The 19071-nt window shown below is 35.3% G+C and overlaps 1 protein-coding gene across 1 annotated transcript in view; it reads left to right on the top strand.

The window, feature by feature from the left end:
- Nucleotides 1655-19071, top strand: part of SEMA3C (semaphorin 3C) — a 318035-nt gene continuing 300618 nt past the window's right edge. Inside the window, exon 1 of the mRNA XM_021063487.1 lies at nt 1655-1671. The gene's annotated coding sequence lies outside the window, so the exon portion shown is untranslated. The remainder of the gene's footprint in view (nt 1672-19071) is intronic.

A 19071-nucleotide genomic window follows, 5' to 3' on the forward strand; every position in this document is an offset into this window, starting at 1 on the left:
GCCTATGCTGGCTTGGATGTATACTGCAGGTGCAGATATGTACAGTTTAGAAGATAAACTTCTCACAGCTAATGAGAACCTGAATATGGAAGGCAAGGCCCAGTCCCCAGTGTCCTACAAGTACTGCGTTTCTTAGGAAATGCCCTCCCCGCCTTGGTAATTGACGTGGGCAGGCCTGTGCATGGTTTTCCTTGTGATTGGAGTGATGGTAAGGGAAGCAGGATTCAGTGCTTTTAATCCGCTTAAAATGCCTCCTTTCACGACTGTGGACAGCAAGGTGCAGAAAGGAGTCAGCCGTAAACATGTGGCAGGAACGCAAGGCGTTTGTAATTATCTGAAGTGCCCAGAACGATTTCTTCAGCATGGTGCCAAAGTTCCTAAGGGTGAGCGGCTGTTGGAGGAGGGGGAGTCCTGTGAGAAGACGCTGCTGAACAAGGTGGTGGTGACCCAGGCCTGTGTCTCCTTTGGTGTTGTCTGGTCTGGAGTTTGTGGAAATCAAGAGAGACCTTGGCCCTGCCTGTTTGTAGACCCCCTTCAGGGAAGCTCGTGCCCGACCCCAGCTGCACCCAGTATCTTGATGAGACTGCGTGGGCAAAAAGCGCCCGGCCACCAGCTGTGGCTTCTCCAACGTGGAAGAGGGCTGGGCTCTCCACCAGATTCTGATGAAATGGGTCGAACCAGCTTCACCCACTGACCACGTCAAGGCCCTGTAGTTCACAGACTAAACCGACATTTTGACAGTGCTCTGCGGACGCCATTCAACCATCTTCATCTGCCTTCCAGCGCTGCGGGAAAGGCAGGGTGTTTTCCAGCGGCCCCTGAAGAGGCCAATGACTCAGGGCAGCAGTTTTCGCCCTTACTGCCTCTCAGAGCTGACGCCGCGCCCTCGGCTCCGTGGTGTGGGCGTCTGGGGACCTGCTGGGAGACCCCGCGGGAAGTGCAGGAAGAAGTTTTCTCCTCCCGCACCTCGCGCAGGCATAGTCCCACGCACCTCCCGAAAGAGCGCGATCTTTTCAGAGGAAGACAGGAAGGTGGTTGCATTTCATGGGTGGGACCAGAACTGGGGGGCTGGTCGAGGGAGCCCAAGGAGGCTGTGGTGAAGGTCCCAGCCACGCTGAGCTTGGCTCCCATGCTTCCAGAGACCAGCCCCTCCTCACCAGGGAGCGGCCGTTCCAGAGGCTGTGTGTGGTCCTGGGGAATGCACAGCGAAGATCGTTTCTTTCAACAAGTCACTTCCCAGACACAGGATGACCTGAGGAAGGTCACCGGCACCGCCTCCTCCACGGGGAAGAATTTTAGTGTGGTACTGAGCCTCCAGCCCATCTCCTTCCCAAGGCAGCAGAGAGCCTCACAGCCCAGGCCGCGAGAGGGTGATGGACCCCAAAGGTAAACTGTAGGCTGAGCCCTACAGGCGCACTGGAAAAACGCTCCAGGTCAACCTGGATCCAGGGCTGGTGCTGGGGAACACCCACTGGAAGAGGAAGTGATAACGTGGAAGGATTTTGAAGTCCTCATTACCCACCTCCTTACAGCCCTAAGAAAATGGTGCCTCAGGCGGAGCAGCGGGGAAAAGGCGAAACAACAGGAGGCTGAGGAGGAGCCTGAGTTTGGCCAAAGTTGTTGGACCTCCTTGATGGTGCCAGTTGGGATGCGGTGTTTCCACCAGATCCAGTAAGTGAACTTCTTAATTACTCTCCTACAATTTTCTTTTCCTTTGAGACTGGTACTTTCTTTTTTGAGCCTTGGCTGGTCTCTGCTGAAGGTCTTCTAAAATCTGTTAATTGACTTTCCTGTCCATGGTTAGTGAGTGTTTATGCAGAGAGGAAAAAAACAAAAAAATCCACCAATCCTTCTCTACCATGTATTATGTAGCTAATAGATTCCGACTTAAGATTCTGTTTTAGATATCAGTATCTTTCATTATGAGTTTACTAGAGTCGGTGACCCTCCTGTTAAAGAATGCATGTGCTTCTTTTCACATCTCACATTATTTTGAAGCAACTTGTACAACTAATTCCCCATTGGACTATGAGTTTCTGGAGGAGAAGTGACATGCATTTTAACCCCTTTAATAAGCAGATTGAATCCAGTGAAGTTACACATAAGAAAATGGCTTTTATTCCCCCTCCTGTAAACTAGTGCTTTAAAACATTTCTGATCATCTCGTCCCAGCTTTTCATGGAATCTTTTGCTATAAATTTCAATTGTGAGAACAGGTCTCATTTCAGAAACTGACTCTTTGGTATTAAAAAGTCCAATCCAGTTTAACTTAAATCTCATGTACAAGGTAAAACTTCTCCTAAGCTACCAATGTAGCTATGAGCTCACTTAGTGTGGGGATTGGTAGTAGGAAGACAAACGTGGTGTCTTGGTCTTTTCTCCACTTCTCACCCTTTGCTTCTGGGTCTCATTTCCTCCTCCAGTGTATTTTGAGAGAGGATTGGAAAATATCTCTTGTGATTGGTTTTGTTATTATCTGAGCACTCTGTATCAGGCCCCAAATGCTAATTCTTTCGTTGGTTAATAAGTTTTTTTTAGGGCTCTGTGAATACCTGCATATGTCATGATTCCATTCAGTTTCCAACCTCCTGTAAGCACACTCCATAGAGGTACATTACTAGAATCCTTTTCCCCAAACAAGGCATCCTCTTGTATAGGGTGCTGTCAGGATGGTTCTCCTTACCCACCCTCTGGACCCAGATGATACATAACACCAGATGCTCTGTTCATATATATTCTCCAAACTATGAATAATCATGTCAAGTTTGAATTATCTCAGTGTCTCTAGCTAGGAGCCCCAGAGGTGGCTTAGTGAGTTTCTGCTGTTTAGAAAGCCTCCAACAGTGGAATGGGTAGCATGAAACTCTTCTGGAGCTCTCCTCATTTATGTGATTGTAGCCACAGGAAGAAAGGGAAATATCACAGCACTTTGACTAAGCTTTTTACTCACTGCTTCTGTAAATAATCTATTCAGGTTTTTTGTTTTCTCTTATATATTATAGACATAGGTGAATTGTGTTTGCTACTTTATTAAGTCCAACTTGAATATAGCCAGAACTTCTATTTGTAATATGAAGTCTCTTATTTTCTATCATTTTCAGGGTTTTTTTTTTTTTTGTCTTTTTGTCCTTTTAGGGCCGCACCCACAACATATGGAGATTCCCAGGCTAGGGGTCTCCTCATTTTCAGTTTTAAGGCATCAAATTCCCAGGCATCAGAAAATATTCCATTTAAAGCCAGATAGTCAGCATGGCAAAATGGTTAAGATTATAGACTCTTGTGCCACACCTACTGGGGTCAAAGTTCAGCACCATCATTTCAATTTTCAGCTAAATCACAACACTCCAGAAATTTAAAGATGACACATTAATAAGTTTGAGCCAAATGGAATAATTTTTTTCCCCCCTAAGATGGGTAAATCCAAGATGAAATGTTAAAGCATGTTCAGGCATATATATGCAGTTGGTTTGTGGATATTACGAGGCATAGAAATTAATGAAGAGCTTGATTTTTTCATTGGCTTCCACCAGGAATGGGCCATCATATGCTAAAATCATATTTTTTATTGCAGACATGTTTGTAAATCAGGCCCGACAAATTGCCCACTCCTGAAGTTTGTTCTGAGAAGGCTAGTGTTTGTTCTCATTAGTAAGAGCTCATACCATTCTGGTGTTTCATATTACCTCCTTATTTTAAAGGGATATATATCAGATATTCAGTCAGATTTATTTTATTAAAAATGGGAAATAACACAGCTGTCTGAAAATAAGAAATATACCTCTTCATTTTAAAATTCTATTTTGAAAAACTAAAATTCTATTTTTAATAAATTAAAAAGATTTTAATTTATCCCATGGAAATCTACTCTAGAAAATTTTCTTTTTAATGTCCTAGAAAGTTGAGCTTAATAATACTTATGTGTTTAATCAAGGAGTTCCCGTCATGGCGCAGTGGTTAACGAATCTGACTAGGAACCATGAGGTTGCCGGTTAGGTCCCTGCCCTTGCTCAGTGGGTTAAGGATCCGGCGTTGCCATGAGCTGTGGTGTAGGTCGCAGACGCGGCTCGGATACCGCGTTGCTGTGGCTCTGGCGTAGGCCGGTGGCGATTGGACCCCTAACCTGGGAACCTCCATATGCCGCGGAAGCGGCCCAAGAAATACCAAAAAAAAAAAAATACTTATGTGTTTAGTCAAATATAAATATATACATTTTTCCCAGGTAATTAAAGCTTTATGAATTGGTGTTTTAGAAAATAGTAAATTATAGATGCATATATATATTTATATATAATTTAATTGAAATTTAAAATTGATTTAGATATTAGAACATGTCAGAATGTTTTTTCTTTTTTATAGGTAATAGTAACAAAACCTGAGCTATATACAGATTTTTAAAATAAAACTTAAAATAAGAATAATGATGTATAAACTATATTTAATTGGTTTCATCTTAAAAATATAATTAGCATTACATAGATAACATGAGTAACACCATCCAAAGTAGTTGCTTAAACAAACATTGTAATTCAGAACCATGGGTTAGTCAGTTCATGGGGCAGTTGCCATTCAAAAGAATTTTTAAATATTCACAGTTCTCTTTTAGTTTCATTTTGATCTGTTTTCAGGACTGCTAAAACTGAGTACTGTTGTTTTATCATATAACATTTATCTTAAAATAACCAACATTTTATATAGTTGTATTAAAATCCTACATGCTTTTTTCTTTGATATTCATTTGTAGTATCATAAGACTGAGAAAAAAATGGTATACACAAAACAGTTTCTAAAAAGAGGAACTAAATTCTCTTACTATAGGCCTAAAATCAAGTTGAACTATAAAAAAAGAATGTTTAGTAACCAACCCACATCAGAAGTATGTGTTTCATGTAGTGATTAGCAGCTAAGGTAGAATTAAATAGAACACAGCACAAATATCTCTGTGAGGAGCACGACAGTTATGCCACCTAAAAACAACTATTCATATATTTGAAACCAACCATATAATTAAACATGATCACCCTTTACTAACAAATCTAAATTTATACAATTCTAAAAGGAAGTGTTTTATAAGTAGATAACCAGATTCTTTTTGACACCACCCACATCTAGGAAATTACTCTTTCCTGGTCCATGGTACTGATTCTAATAACGGTATCAGGCCATTTCTAACTTTTTGGAACAGTGACCTTTTTTTTAGGTTACTGTGATCAAATTTTTTAAAAAGTTTTTTCATATGAATATACTACTATACTTTTACATCTTTTTAAATGAGAGTTCATACAAAGAATGTCTTTTCTTCCATCTACTGTAATGTATTATTTAATAGAGTTAGATGGTGTGATAATTTTTCTATCACAGGGGAAAATATGATATAACCCCCAAATATTCTGGTTTCTAATATCTAATATTAGACTGACTGCACCTTAATACAAATATTGCCAAAAACTTTGTGTAAATTGTTGAAAGAATCTAAAATATAAAGCCATCATATCCTGGTAGCAAAGTATAAGGGAGCTAGGGATAGGAGTCAGGGAAAAAAATGAACACGACTTCTTCAAGGATACTTGTAATTATTGAGAGAACTTTTACTCTACAAAGTTAATGGTGCTAAAAAGAAATTGCATAATTTTGTAAAGTTTGAAAACAAAATTGAAAGAACAGCATAGTTATCAAAAAAAATACCATTCTAAAATTGTCTAGACGGGAAATAGCAAAGTCAAGAAGTAAAATATTGGCCCTTCATCAATGATAAATCCTAGTGGCAGTTTACAAATTATGTCTTTAGGCGTTTGAGATTGTACAAATGTGTTTGGGCAAAGAATTGGTGTCAGAGGCTTTATTGATCAATCAAGATGTCTGCTAAAGAATAAAAGGATCAAAAGTAAATCTATCACCATTACTGAAAAACTTTGATTTATGTACTCATAGCAGATTATTGAATTAAATATAGTGAGGTATTTTAGGAATGGTGGAATTAAACAAACATCACTGCAAGTTACTTTTGTACAAAGTAAAAATAGGACTGTGATTCCTTATTCTTCCCTTTCAAAAAAAAAAGTCATTTGCTGCCTTAAAATAAGCTAAATTATTTTGTAACTGCCCAATGCAGTTAAAAAGATTCATGTCTAGGAGATCTGGATTTCAGACTTAGATCTTTAGTTACTATCTGTTGCTTTGGACAAGTCACTTAAACTCCCTCAGTCACTATTTTTCTGTCTTTAAAATGATTGTTAGGTAATATAATGTTTATGAAAGCTCTTGTGAATGCTATGCTCAATCTAAGTATAAGAGATTGGTTTTATTTTGCAGTATGTTCATTATGGTGGAATTTGCAGTGGACACACATGAACAGATCCCTTAGATCCTTGTTACTCAAATGGGGTCACAAACCAGCAGTGTCAGCAACCTCTGAAAGCTTGTTGGAAATGCAGAATCTCACATCCCACCCCAGAATATCCATTTTAACAAGATCTGTACTTTGTGTGCACATTAATGTTTGAGAAGCAATGTTCATTGTATTGTTGTCAAGGCTACTTCTTTAATTTGTTTTAACTAATTTAATTAATTAATTTAAATAATTGTCAAGGCCAGTCTTTAATCTTTAAGACAACATTTAAAGTGCCATCATCTATCCTTTAAAACACCTTTAGAACAGGTTGCTTTAGTAGAGGCATCCTTTCATACAACTGTAATCAATCCCTCTGATATTTATACTGCTTAATTGGTACCATCCACATGACTTTTTCTCAGTAATGAGTTAGTTATACCAATTCCTAAGCAACAAACCATAGTAAGAGTTAAATTTATAATGAGAAAAGTACAGAAAAACAAGTACAGTACAGACTGAGGCAACATACATGTTGCAATGAAAAGTTTTGACTTTTCCAAATAAGATGTGTAGAAAATAAAGACCTTGAAGCCAGAAGTGCAAAAATGAGACAGTTATTTAAATTGCCTAGCATTTGTCATAATTGTAGTAATAATTAAACTTCCAAATTAGTATAATTTTTAAAGCTCACTTTAAAAATATTATTTTATATTTGGGTAAAAATGTTTTTAGTTTCTAAAAAAATGATGAAATTCTCATATCTTTTAATGATTTTTACCAGTCATTTTTCTTATTTGTAAGTTGGTTTGACTGGAGGATAAGAAGTTGTTACTTATTTCACAAGGATTTACTGTGGTTCTAAACATTCTGTGGTTCTTCCTATCCATTTCCCATTGTGAAGTGTTTCTTGTTCAACCTATGTATGTATGTATGTGTGTGTATATGTATGTATGTATGCATGCTGCTAGATTGACTTCTCTTGTATTACCAGGTAAACTCTTTTTTGAAGTAAGATACAAATCATTGTAATAGACTAGATAATAAAAGCTTTGGACTTCTTCCTCATCTCACCCTCCCACTTTAGCTCCCTTTTTATTGTTCCTTGCTTTCTTTTCTTTAAAGGCTAAAACAAATGTGACTTGTCCTGAAAGAATCAGAACTAGTGACCAAATTATAAAAGAGAGTTTAGCCATGGATCTTGAGAAATCCACTCTCCTCCTTTGACAAAACAGGCAGGTCTTCCTTAACGGAATGACTACTCAAATGAAAAAAATAAATTGTTGGCAAATAAATTACATGGAAAAAAATTTAGAGTAAGGTTAAAAGAATACCACTAATTCCAAGAACTAAAGTATCAAATTATTTTTCATATAGTAATTAATTCTGGTATTATCCTGGATCAGACAAAAATAATAGTGATCAGAGGAAAATAACAGGAAAAAATTAAAATGTGCTTTTTGTTCTACTTCCACAACGTGTATCTCATCCTCAACCAAATTTGCTCCTACATTTGCTAATGAGAGGATTTCACTGCATGCTACTGTTTGTTCATGTGACAGTACAACCTGTTGCAACTTAAGAGTATTTCTTTCCTTGACATTTCACAGAAAGAAATTATTAGGAAATTAGACTCCAAGGTGAAAATATCTTTCTGATATTTGATGGCACTACAAATTGAAATCACAAATACAAGTGACTTCATAGATTGTTAGACTCTTCAAAATAAAAAAAAAAGTTCATACATACTAATAATGAAATCAAATGTTTCGCTATATGGGCTTGGTTTCTATGCTACCTAGTCTTAGACTTCTACACAGAGGGCTTAAAATGAAAATTCTGCTTAGGGTGGGAATTGTAAAATGTAATTTTAATATATTTTTGTTATGATAATTATATCCTGGCTTAAGAAAAGTATACTACAGAATTTAACATCATATCTAAGAAAGGAAATAGATCAAACAAAGTTTAAATAAAGAGTAGATTATCACTCTTCTCAGTTTTCAGTCACTAAAATAGCAGTAGCTTTTTAAAAAGAAGAAAATCAGATCATGATCCTAAATATAAATGACAATAAATTCTCAACAAGCTCCATGATTCATCATGTTTAAGTATATAAATTAACTTGAGAGTTGCAAAGTCAAAAAATAAGTGATTTAACAAATTAAAGTAAAAAACAAATTCAAGAATGTAAAAGCAAGTTCTTTCTTTTCAGGACTTGAATTCTCACATAGTTTGTTCAATAAATATTTGCTATAGGTTTTATGAATCAATTAAAGAATAAATGAATAAAGAAAATCAAACAAAAAAATTTCATAATTCTTTGCTTATCTTAGAGAAACTTACACAGACTTAAGCATCTGTGTAAGATGCTTGTCATTTTTTCCCATTCTCTATGATAATTAAAAACTAAATCACAATTAAACATGGTGAAGTAGCCAGGAATTGAAAATATGCACTGCAAATTCTAAAAAGTGAATGACATCAAGACACAAATACGGGTTGTGTATAAAAATAAGTGGAAACCACTCATCTGCTCTTTAAAAAAATGCCTCATTCACTCTTATGTAAAATTTTATCTGAAAAATTTTAATGTGAACTTTTGATTAGCCAATATGACAAAAAGGATGGATATTAATTTTTTTTTACAGTGAAAAATACAAGATGGAGTTCATGTTGTGGTTCAGTGGAAAAGAACCCAACTAGTACCCATGAGGATGTGGGTTTGATCCACGGCATCACTCTGTGGATTAAGGATCTGGCATTGTCCTGAGCTGTGGTGTAGGTTGCAGATGTGGCTTGGATCTGGCATATCTATGACTGTGGCAAAGGCTGGCAGCTGCAGCTCTGACCCCTAGCCTGGGAGCTTCCATATGCAGTACATGTGGCCCTAAAAAAGCAATAATAATAATAATTTTTAATTGTTAATGGTAAAAATTTATAAAAGTTCAAAAATTTTTAAATTTTTAAAAAGCTTTGAAAGTACTCTGCTCTGTGCCACAAAGTTGTACAAAATAATCTATCAACTTTCACAATATGAATATAAAATTGTTGTATAATTTTGTCAGGAAGCAAGATTTTAGGCACAAAGCTATGATGGTCATCCAAGTTTCAAAATCAAAACCATGTTCCTTTGCAAAGTGTAGAGAAAACAGAATGTGAGAGCAAAAGACAGTAAGGAACAAATATTGCTCATATGAAAATAATTTTTTAGTGGAGAGCTTTTGGATCAATATTACAATATTGCGTAAGATTTTTCTGTACCCTTGAAGCTAAAATACCAGTTGAAATTAATTTTGTAAGTCTATCCAAGTCATAAAACTATATTCTAGAAGTTCAGGAATGAGATTATACTGTTACCCACCTTTCTGGATTTGACAAGATTTATACAAATATTTTAAGTATGGATTTGATTTAAAATTTTATATTAATGTATATTTTATTGTTATAAGATTAAAAATTATAACACGCAATTTGGATATGATAATTTATATTTAGGTACTATAAATACATTTTTAAAAATCTTTTTTTTTAATATAGGTAACAATTCATGTGTTATTGTTCTGTTCAATTCTTAAGATTTTAGAAGTTCTGTAGAAGTAATTCATCTACTTATGTGTTGGATTATTTAATGTTTTTGAATTATATAAAGGATATAGCATTAAAGACTTTCAGTTAAACAAGACTAGGATTAATCAGCTTGCTCTCTCACTAATTAGGCACCTCCTTTTCTTTTCTTTTTTTAATAGTTATTTCCCCAATACAATTTTTTTTCTACTGTACAGCATGGTGACTCAGTTAAACATACATGCACATATTCTATTTTCATACATTATCATGCTCCATCATAAGTGACTAGACATAGTTCGCAGTGCTACACAGCAGGATCTCATTGCTAATCCATTCCAAAGGCAATAGTTTGTATCTAACCCCAAGATCCCCAACCACCCCACTCCCTCCCTCTCCCCTTTGGCAATCACAAGTCTATTCTGCAAGTCCGTCATTTACTTTTCTGTGGAAAGGTTCATGTGGGCTGTATATTAGATTCCAGATATAAGTGATATCATATGGTATTTATCTTTCTCTTTCTGACTTACTTCACTCAGTATGAGAGTCTCTAGTTCCATCCATGTTGCTGCAAATTGCATTATTTTGTTCTTTTTTATGGCTGAGGAGTATTCCATTGTGTATATATACCACATCTTCCTAATCCAGTCATCTGTTGATGGACATTTGGGTCGTTTCCATGTCTTGGCTATTGTGACTAGAGCTGCAGTGAACATGCGGGTGCATGTGTCTTTTTTAAGTAAAGTTTCATCTGGATATATGCCCAAGAGTGGGATTGCCGGGGCATATGGTAGTTCTATGTATAGATTTCTAAGGTGTCTCCATACTCTTTTCCATAGTGGTTGTGCCAGTTTACAATCCCACTAACAGTGCAGGAGGGTTCCCTTTTCTCCATACCTCCTCCAGCATTTGTTATTTGTGGACTTATTAATGAGGGTCATTCTGACTGGTGTGAGGTGGTATCTCCTGGTAGTTTGGATTTGCATTTCTCTAATAATCAGTGGTGTTGAGCATTTTTTCATGTGTTTGTTGGCCATCTGTACATCTTCCTTAGAAAAATGTCTATTCATGTCTTTTGCCCATTTTTCAATTGAGTTGTTGGCTTTTTTGCTGTTGAGTAGTGTAAGTTGCTTGTATATTCTGGAGATTAAGCCCTTGTCAGTTACATCATTTGAAACAATTTTCTCCCTTATAAGTTGTCTTTTTGTTTTCTTTTTGGTTTCCTTTGCTGTGCAAAAGCTTGTCAGTTTGATTAGGGGCCATTGGTTCATGTTTGCCCTTATTTCTGTTGCTTTGGGAGGCTGATCTGATAAAATATTCATAAGGTTGATGCCAGAGAATGTTTTGCCTATGTTCTCTTCAAGATGTCTCTGATGGTGTCTTGTCTTATATTTAAGTCTTTCAGCCATTTTGAGTTCATTTTCGTGCATGGTGTGAGGGTGTGTTCTAGTTTCATTGATTTGCATGTGGCTGTCCAGGTTTCCCAGCAATGCTTGCTGAAAAGACTGTCTTTTTCCCATTTTATGTTCTTGCCACCTTTGTCAAAGATTAATTGACCATAGGTGCTGGGTTTATTTCTGGGTTCTCTATTCTGTTTCATTGGTCTGTCTGTCTGTTTTGGTACCAGTACCACACTGTCTAGATGACTGTGGCTTTGTAATATTGGCTGAAGTCTGGGAGAGTTATGCCTCCTTCTTGGTTTTTGTTCCTAGGAATTGCTTTTGCAGTTCTGGGTCTTTTGTGGTTCCGTATATACTTTGGATTGTTTGTTCTAGTTCTGTGAAAAATATCATGGGTAATTTGATAGGGATTGTATTGAATCTGTAGATTGCTTTGGATAATATGGCCATGTTTACAATATTAATTTTTCCAACCCAGGAGCATGGAATATCTTTCCATTTCTTTACATCTTCTTTAATTTCCTTGATTAATGTTTTATAGTTCTTTGCATATAAGTCCTTTACCTCCTTGGTCAGGTGTATTCCCAGGTATTTGATTTTTTGTGGTGTCATTTTAAAAGGTACTGTATTTTTGTATTCCTTTTCTAATATTTCATTGTTAGTGTACAGAAATATGACTAATTTCTGAATGTTAATCTTATATCATGCTACTTTGCTGAATTTATTAATCAGTTCAAGTAGTTTTTGGGTTGAGTCCTTAGGGTTTTCTATATATAGTATCATGTCATCTGCATACAGTGACAGTTTTACCTCTTCTCGTCCTATTTGGATGCCTTTTATTTCTTTTGTTTGTCTGATTGCTGTGGTTAGGACTTCCAGTACTATGTTGAATAACAGTGGTGAGAGTGGACATCCTTGTCTTGTTCCAGATTTTGGTGGGAAGGCTTTCAGCTCTTCTCCATGGAGTATTATATTTGCTTTGGGTTTGTCATAAATGGCTTTGCTTATTTTAAGGTATGTTCTCTCTATACCCACTTTGGTAAGAGTTTTGATCATGAATGGATGTTGGATTTTGTCAATTGCTTTCTCTGCATCTATTGAGATGATCATGTGGTATTTTACTTTTCTTTTGTTAATGTCGTGTATGATGTTGATTGATTTGCGTATGTTGAACCATCCTTGTGCACCTGGGATGAATCCCACCTGGTCGTGGTGTATGATCTTTTTTACATGTTGTTGGATTTGGTTGGCTAAAATTTTGTTGAGAATTTTTGCATCTATATTCATCAAAGATATTGGCCGATAGTTTTCTTTTTTGGTGGTATCTTTGTCTGGTTTTGGAATTAGGGTAATGTTGGCATCATAGAATATTTTTGGGAGTGTTCCTTCTTCTTCAACCTTTTGAAAAAGTTTAAGGAGGATGGGTATAAGTTCCTCTTTGTATGTTTGGTAGAATTCACCTATGAATAGGCACCTCCTTTTCAATCTACACTCTGAATCTCAGTTTTCTTATCTTTGAATAATAAATAATATCTGTGTTGTAATTTCATAAGCATAATAAAGGATATGTCTCCTGAAATCATCTTTTTTAACTCAAGGGATTGGAGTTAGATGTGAGGAATATCTTTCATGCAGTGAGATTTGTAGCACAATGACCTTACTGTGAGAGAAATTTAAAAACTCTCAAAGTCAGTTGTTTACCTTATTTTCCTCTGTAGATAACACCCTACTTAAAGGGAGTGGTTGGGGGCTAGCTCAGTGAGTTTCAGTGTTAAGGCACCTACTTCACAAGTTTTGCTATGTCAGGGTACTATCTGTAGAATGTTTATTCAAGATACATTTATTTATTTTCTTCTAACTTGAGCCTTTAGTATTCTTAAGCAATGATACTAATAGTAGCAAAATCATAGTTTGATGGGCTAATTATATTTTATTGATATAAACTAAAATATATTATAAAAAAAAATAAATCTTTGTCATGTCCTGCAACATATTGTATGTTCCAGCTCTAACTTTTAGTACCTGTAACTGGAACTTTATTGGAAATAGGGTCTTTGCCAATGTAATCAAGTTAAAATGAGGTCCTGCTGGATTATTGGTCCTGATCCAATGACTGATATCCTTATAAGAAGAAGGAGGTTTGGACATAAAAGTTCTCTCTCCTTTCATAGGGAGAATATCATGTGATAATGGATGCAGAGATGGGAGTGATGTGTTTTCAGAGAAGGAAGACCAAGGATATTCAGCTACTACCAGAAGCTAGGTAGGAAGCAAGGAAGGATCCTCTTCCAGAGCCTTGAGAATGAGTTTGGCCTTGCCAACACTTTGATTTCAGACTTCTAGCCTACAGAACCATAACAGAATACATTTCTATTGTGTTAAGCTACCAACCTTGTGTTAATTTCTGCAGCCTTACGAAACTAACACACCAAAGTACCACCTAAACTCATCCCTTATCCCACTTAGTGGGAGGGAGTGGGAGGGATCCAGAGCTTGGGGTTATCAGATACAACTTAGAATAGATTTACAAGGAGATCCTGCTGAGTAGCATTGAGAACTATGTCTAGATAGTCATATTGCAACAGAACAAAGGGTGGGGGGAAAAATGTATACATGTAAGAATAACTTGATCCCCATGCTGTACAGTGGGGTAAAAAAAAAAAAAAAAAGACTTGAGGAAACGCTAGGCTGAATGCTCTTTGAAGGTCCCTTTCAGTCCATTGTTTGAATGATGACGGCCTTCATCATATCAGTCATTGGAAAAAATTTTATCCCATTCTGTGGGTTGTCTTTTCATTTTTTTAATGGTTTGCTTTGCTGTGCAAAAGCTTTTTGAGTTTGATTAGGAACCATTGGTTTATTTGTGTCTTTATTGTCATTATTCTAGGAGGTGGATCAAACAAGATGTTGCTGGGATCTATGCTGAAGAGCATTCTGCCTATGATTTCCTTGGAGTTTTAAAGTGTCTGGCCTTATATTTAGGTGTTTAATCCATTTTGAGTTTATTTTTGTATATGGAGTTACATAGTATTCTACTTTCATTCTTTTACATGTGGCTTTCCAGTTTTCCCAGCACCATTTATTGAAAAGGCTGTCTTTCTTCCAGTGTATGTTCTGTTCTCCTTTATCATAGATTAGTTGCCCATAGGCATTTGGGTTTATATCTGGGCTTTCTATCCTGTTTCATTGGTCTATATTTTTGTTCTTGTGCCAGTACCATATTGTTCTGATAACTGTCGCTTTGTAGTATTTTCTAAAGTCAGGAAGCTTGATTCCTCCATTTTTGTTTTTTCTTTTTCAATATTGCTTTGGCTATTGAGGGTCTCTTGTTTCTGCACAAATTTTAAAATATTCTGTTGTGGTTCTGTGAAGAATGTCTGGTAATTTGATAGGGATTCCATTGAATCTGTAGATTGCCTTGGGTAGTATAGTCATTTTGACCATATTGATTCTTCAACTTCAAAAGCATGGTATATCTCTCTATCTATTTGTGTTGTCTTTTCTTCTGTCCCTTTACGTGGGATATCCCAAAACTTTCACTGAAAAAAATACATGCACTCCTATGTTCATAGCAGCACTATTCACCATAGCCAAGACATGGAAAAAAAAAAAAAACCTAAATATCCATCAACAGATGAATGGATTAAGATGTGGTACATATATACAATGGGTTATTACTCAGCCATAAAAAAGACAAAATAATGCTATTTTTGCAGCAACATGGATGGATCTAGAGACTCTCATTCTAAGTGAAGTAAGCCAGAAAGAAAGATAAATACCATACGATATCACTTGTGGAATCTAAAATATGGAACAGTTAATCCTATCTTTAAAAAAAAAAAAGAAAAGAAAAAAAGAAACAAAACAGAAACAGATCATGGCCAAGAAGAGCAGACTTGCTGTGGGGAGTGGAGGGAGTAGGATGGATGGCATTTTGGATGTTTTTTGGATACAAACTGTGATATTCGGAATGGATGGGCCATGGAATCCTACTGTACAGCACAGGGCAATGTGTGTGGTTAGGTCACTTTTTTCTACAACAGAACTTGATGAAATATTTTAGATCAGCTATAATTTAATAATAATGATAAAAATAAATAACAGAAAAAATAAAACATATGGCTAGTAGTTGCACAGATACATTTATAGAATGAGGTAGTAAGACTCTTTCTGAAAATAGAAACAAAAGCTTTCAGATGTTAAGATACGTTAAACCAGGAGGAGAGGAGCAGGGATAACATTTGTAATAACAGATACCACATAGTTCCAGTAAGGAGTAACACTGAACAGATCTTTTTTTAGGACCAAAAGAACATAAAAATAAATAAAACTAAAAAGCCTACAAATAGGATCTCAGCCACTGATACCCAAAATTTTCAGAAGAGAAGGCAATAATTGGAAAGGCAATTTTACTCTAGTTTAAAAGATGTATATGAATTTGGGGTCACTACAAGCAAATAATAAATAAATATCATATATATGAATTTATAATTTTATTTTTGTATTTATATATATTTTTTTAATGAGAGAGGGGTATACAGTTTTCAATTGGGAAATTTTACCCAGAGATTGCTTCTTTCTTTGTTCAGATTTTACTTTTCAATATTTAAAGTATTTATTTCTGTTTATTTACTCTTTTTCATTGGACTATAGCATTATTGAGTATAGCTATTAAGTCATAATCATTTTTCCATCTTTTTCCTAAGACAAATAAAAAATTCCCATTTCTATCTTCATTTCTCAAACTGAATAAAATAACAATGCCAACTCTTAATAAGTTTAAAATGAAAACAGACTTTTAAAAGCAGAAATGTTTTTAGCTCACTTATTGAATTTTGTCTGCAACCTGGCAAGCATATATTGAATATGAAAACCCATGTTACTATGCAAAGATTGTTTGAGTAAACAAACTTATTTACTTAAACTTTATTTCACCTAAAGAATCTGTTATATGTCTCCAGAGGACCTAAAATACAGAACATAAAAATCTAGAATGTTGTTGTTGATTTGCTCTTGAAAATCTCTTAATCTTGAATCTCACAGCAAAAAGAAAAATTATTTTACCAATTCCTCTATATTTTTTCTACCATGGAAACTATACTGTAAATCTTAATTATCTGAATCAAAAATCAGTTAACAATGTTTCAGAAATAAATGTTTTATTCCTGTATCTAAATGTTTGATTACTGTATCTAACATCCAGATAAAATGGTAATTGTAAGGTGGTATTTTGATTTATATTAACAGTTTTATATATACACATTAATATAATGTATACCTGTATTTACTTTTCACTGCATTCAAGATCTTGTGTTAATCTGGAGTATGAATTTAGAAAAGTAATATATTATTTTCTTCCTGAATGGATTTTAGATCTAGAAAGGCACACAGACATATGAAAAATTGAACTGAGGAACTAATTCCAATAGGTCCTAAAATAAAAGTACTAATAAAATGCCTTAGGAGCTCCTAGGACTAGCAAAATAATATTGATTTAAAATTGCTTCTATCAGCATCAAAGGTATTGAAAAATAAATATCATGCTTCATATTTCTTTGCATTATAAATCCTCTTTGCATTTATAACATATAATGAGGGAGTGTGTTTATATTTTCCCAGTTAGTCTTAGCTCCTTAAATTTTTCCTGGAGCAGTTATTATTATGTTTGTAATATTACAGAGGCATGATATCATAGTTAGATCATTTAATTTGAAATTTTTTTAAGTTAACTCCTTTATCACTTATTATTTGCAGCCAATTGGACACTTTAACTGCCCATCTGTACTAGAGTATTTTTAAATTTTGAAATTTGCTTTTAGCTTTTGTTATTAGCCTGCTCTGCAATATGAGACATCAAATTTTGTTCTCTGTCAAATAAAATAATCTACAAAATGATATTTCCTGCATTTTCTTGTTTAGCTTATATATTAGTTGTCTTACCTAAATTTTGGTGTTTTTAACATAGTGAGTTCAAATGGTCAGTATACAAAATAATACCAGACCTAAATTATGCTACTCTAATTTATGTTTACTTAATTGCTACTAAATATGCAGATGCAATCTTATCATCTGTGAATTCTGACATGACTTTAAAATTCATTTGGGGGTATATAAAAATAAAATATTTTTGGCAACAATGATGGAATGTATCCTTTTAAAAATTAATGTGTCCAGTTTGGGGAAGAGAGTAGAGAATGAGATGGAGAAGGGAGAAAGAGAGAAAGAAAAAAATATAGATACCTAACTGGCAGGCTGGACAGATTGGTTTACCTTTAATATTCTTTAATCTCATGTCATATCTTTTGCCAGTTTATTGCTCATCAAATTAAATGTCTTGTTCCCTTCCTTATAAAAAATGTGTTGTAAGTGAAATACTTTAACCCAGTTTCAGGATCCAAATTCCTAGGAAGATTCCAGAATCACCTCTCTCTCTCTCTTTGAATTTTATTACATTTATGTACAATGATCATCAAAACCCAATTTCGTACCATTTCCATCCCAAGCCTCCAGCCCATCTCCCCGCCCCCCAATCTGTTTGCTTTGGAAACCATAAGCTTTTCAAAGTCTGTGAGTCAGTTTCTATTCTTCAAAGAAGATCATTGTGTCCTTTTTTTAGATTTTACATGTCAGTGATATCATATGACATTGGTGTCTCACTGTCTAACTTCACTTAGCATGATGCTTTCTAGGTCCATTCATGCTGCTGCAAATGCCATTATTTCTTTCCTTTTAATGGCTGAGTAACATTTCATTGTGTATATGTACCACATCTTCTTGATTCACTCCTCCGTCAATGGGTGCTTAGTTTGTTTCCATTTCTTGGCTACTGTATATAGTCCTGCAATGAACATTGGAGTATGTGTATCTCTTTGAGTCATGGTTTTCTCTGGGTAGATGCCCAGGAGTGGGATTGCTGGATCAAATGGTAATTCTGCTTTTAGTTTTCTGAGGAATCTCCATACTGTTTTCCACAGTGGCTGCAAAAATTTACATTCCCACTAACAGTGTAATGGGGTTCCCTTTTCTCCACATCCTATCCAGCATTTATTGTTTGTGAACTTTTTGATGATGGCCATTCTGGCCAGTGTAAGGTGGTACCTCATTGTAGTTTTGATTTGCATTTCTCTAATAATGAGTGATGTTGAACATCTTTTCATGTGTTTTTTGGCCATCTGTATGTTTTATTTGGAGAATTGTCTCTATAGATCTTCTGCACATTTTTTGATGAGGTTTTTTTTTTGGTACTGAGCTGGAGTTCATAAATTTTGGAGATTTAAACCCTTGTCAGTTGCTTTATTTGCAAATATTTTCTCCCATTCTGTGGGCTCTCTTTCCATTTTGTTTAGGGTTTCCTTTTCTGTGCAGAAACTTTTAAGTTTAATTAGGTCCTATTTGTTTATTTTTGTTTTTATTGTCATTACTCTAGGTGGCGGATCAGAGAAGTTTCTGAGGTTTATTTTGGACAGTCTTCCACCTATGTTTTCCTCTAAGAGTTTTATTGTATCTGATCTTATATTTAGGTCTTTAATCCATTTTTGAGTTTATTTTTGTATATGGTATTAGGGAGTATTTTTTTACATGTAGGTGTCCAGTTTTCCCAGCACCACTTATTGAAGAGACTCCCTTTTCCCCATTGTATATTCTTGTCTCCTTCCTCATAGATTAGTTTACTGTAGGTGCATGGGTTTAATTCTGGGCTCTCTATCCTGTTCCACTGATCTATATTTCTGGTTTTGTGCCAGTACCATACAGTTTTGATGGCTATTACTTTGCGTATAA

This window comes from Sus scrofa, chromosome 9 (assembly GCF_000003025.6).
Source record: "Sus scrofa isolate TJ Tabasco breed Duroc chromosome 9, Sscrofa11.1, whole genome shotgun sequence".
Lineage (NCBI taxonomy): Eukaryota > Metazoa > Chordata > Mammalia > Artiodactyla > Suidae > Sus > Sus scrofa.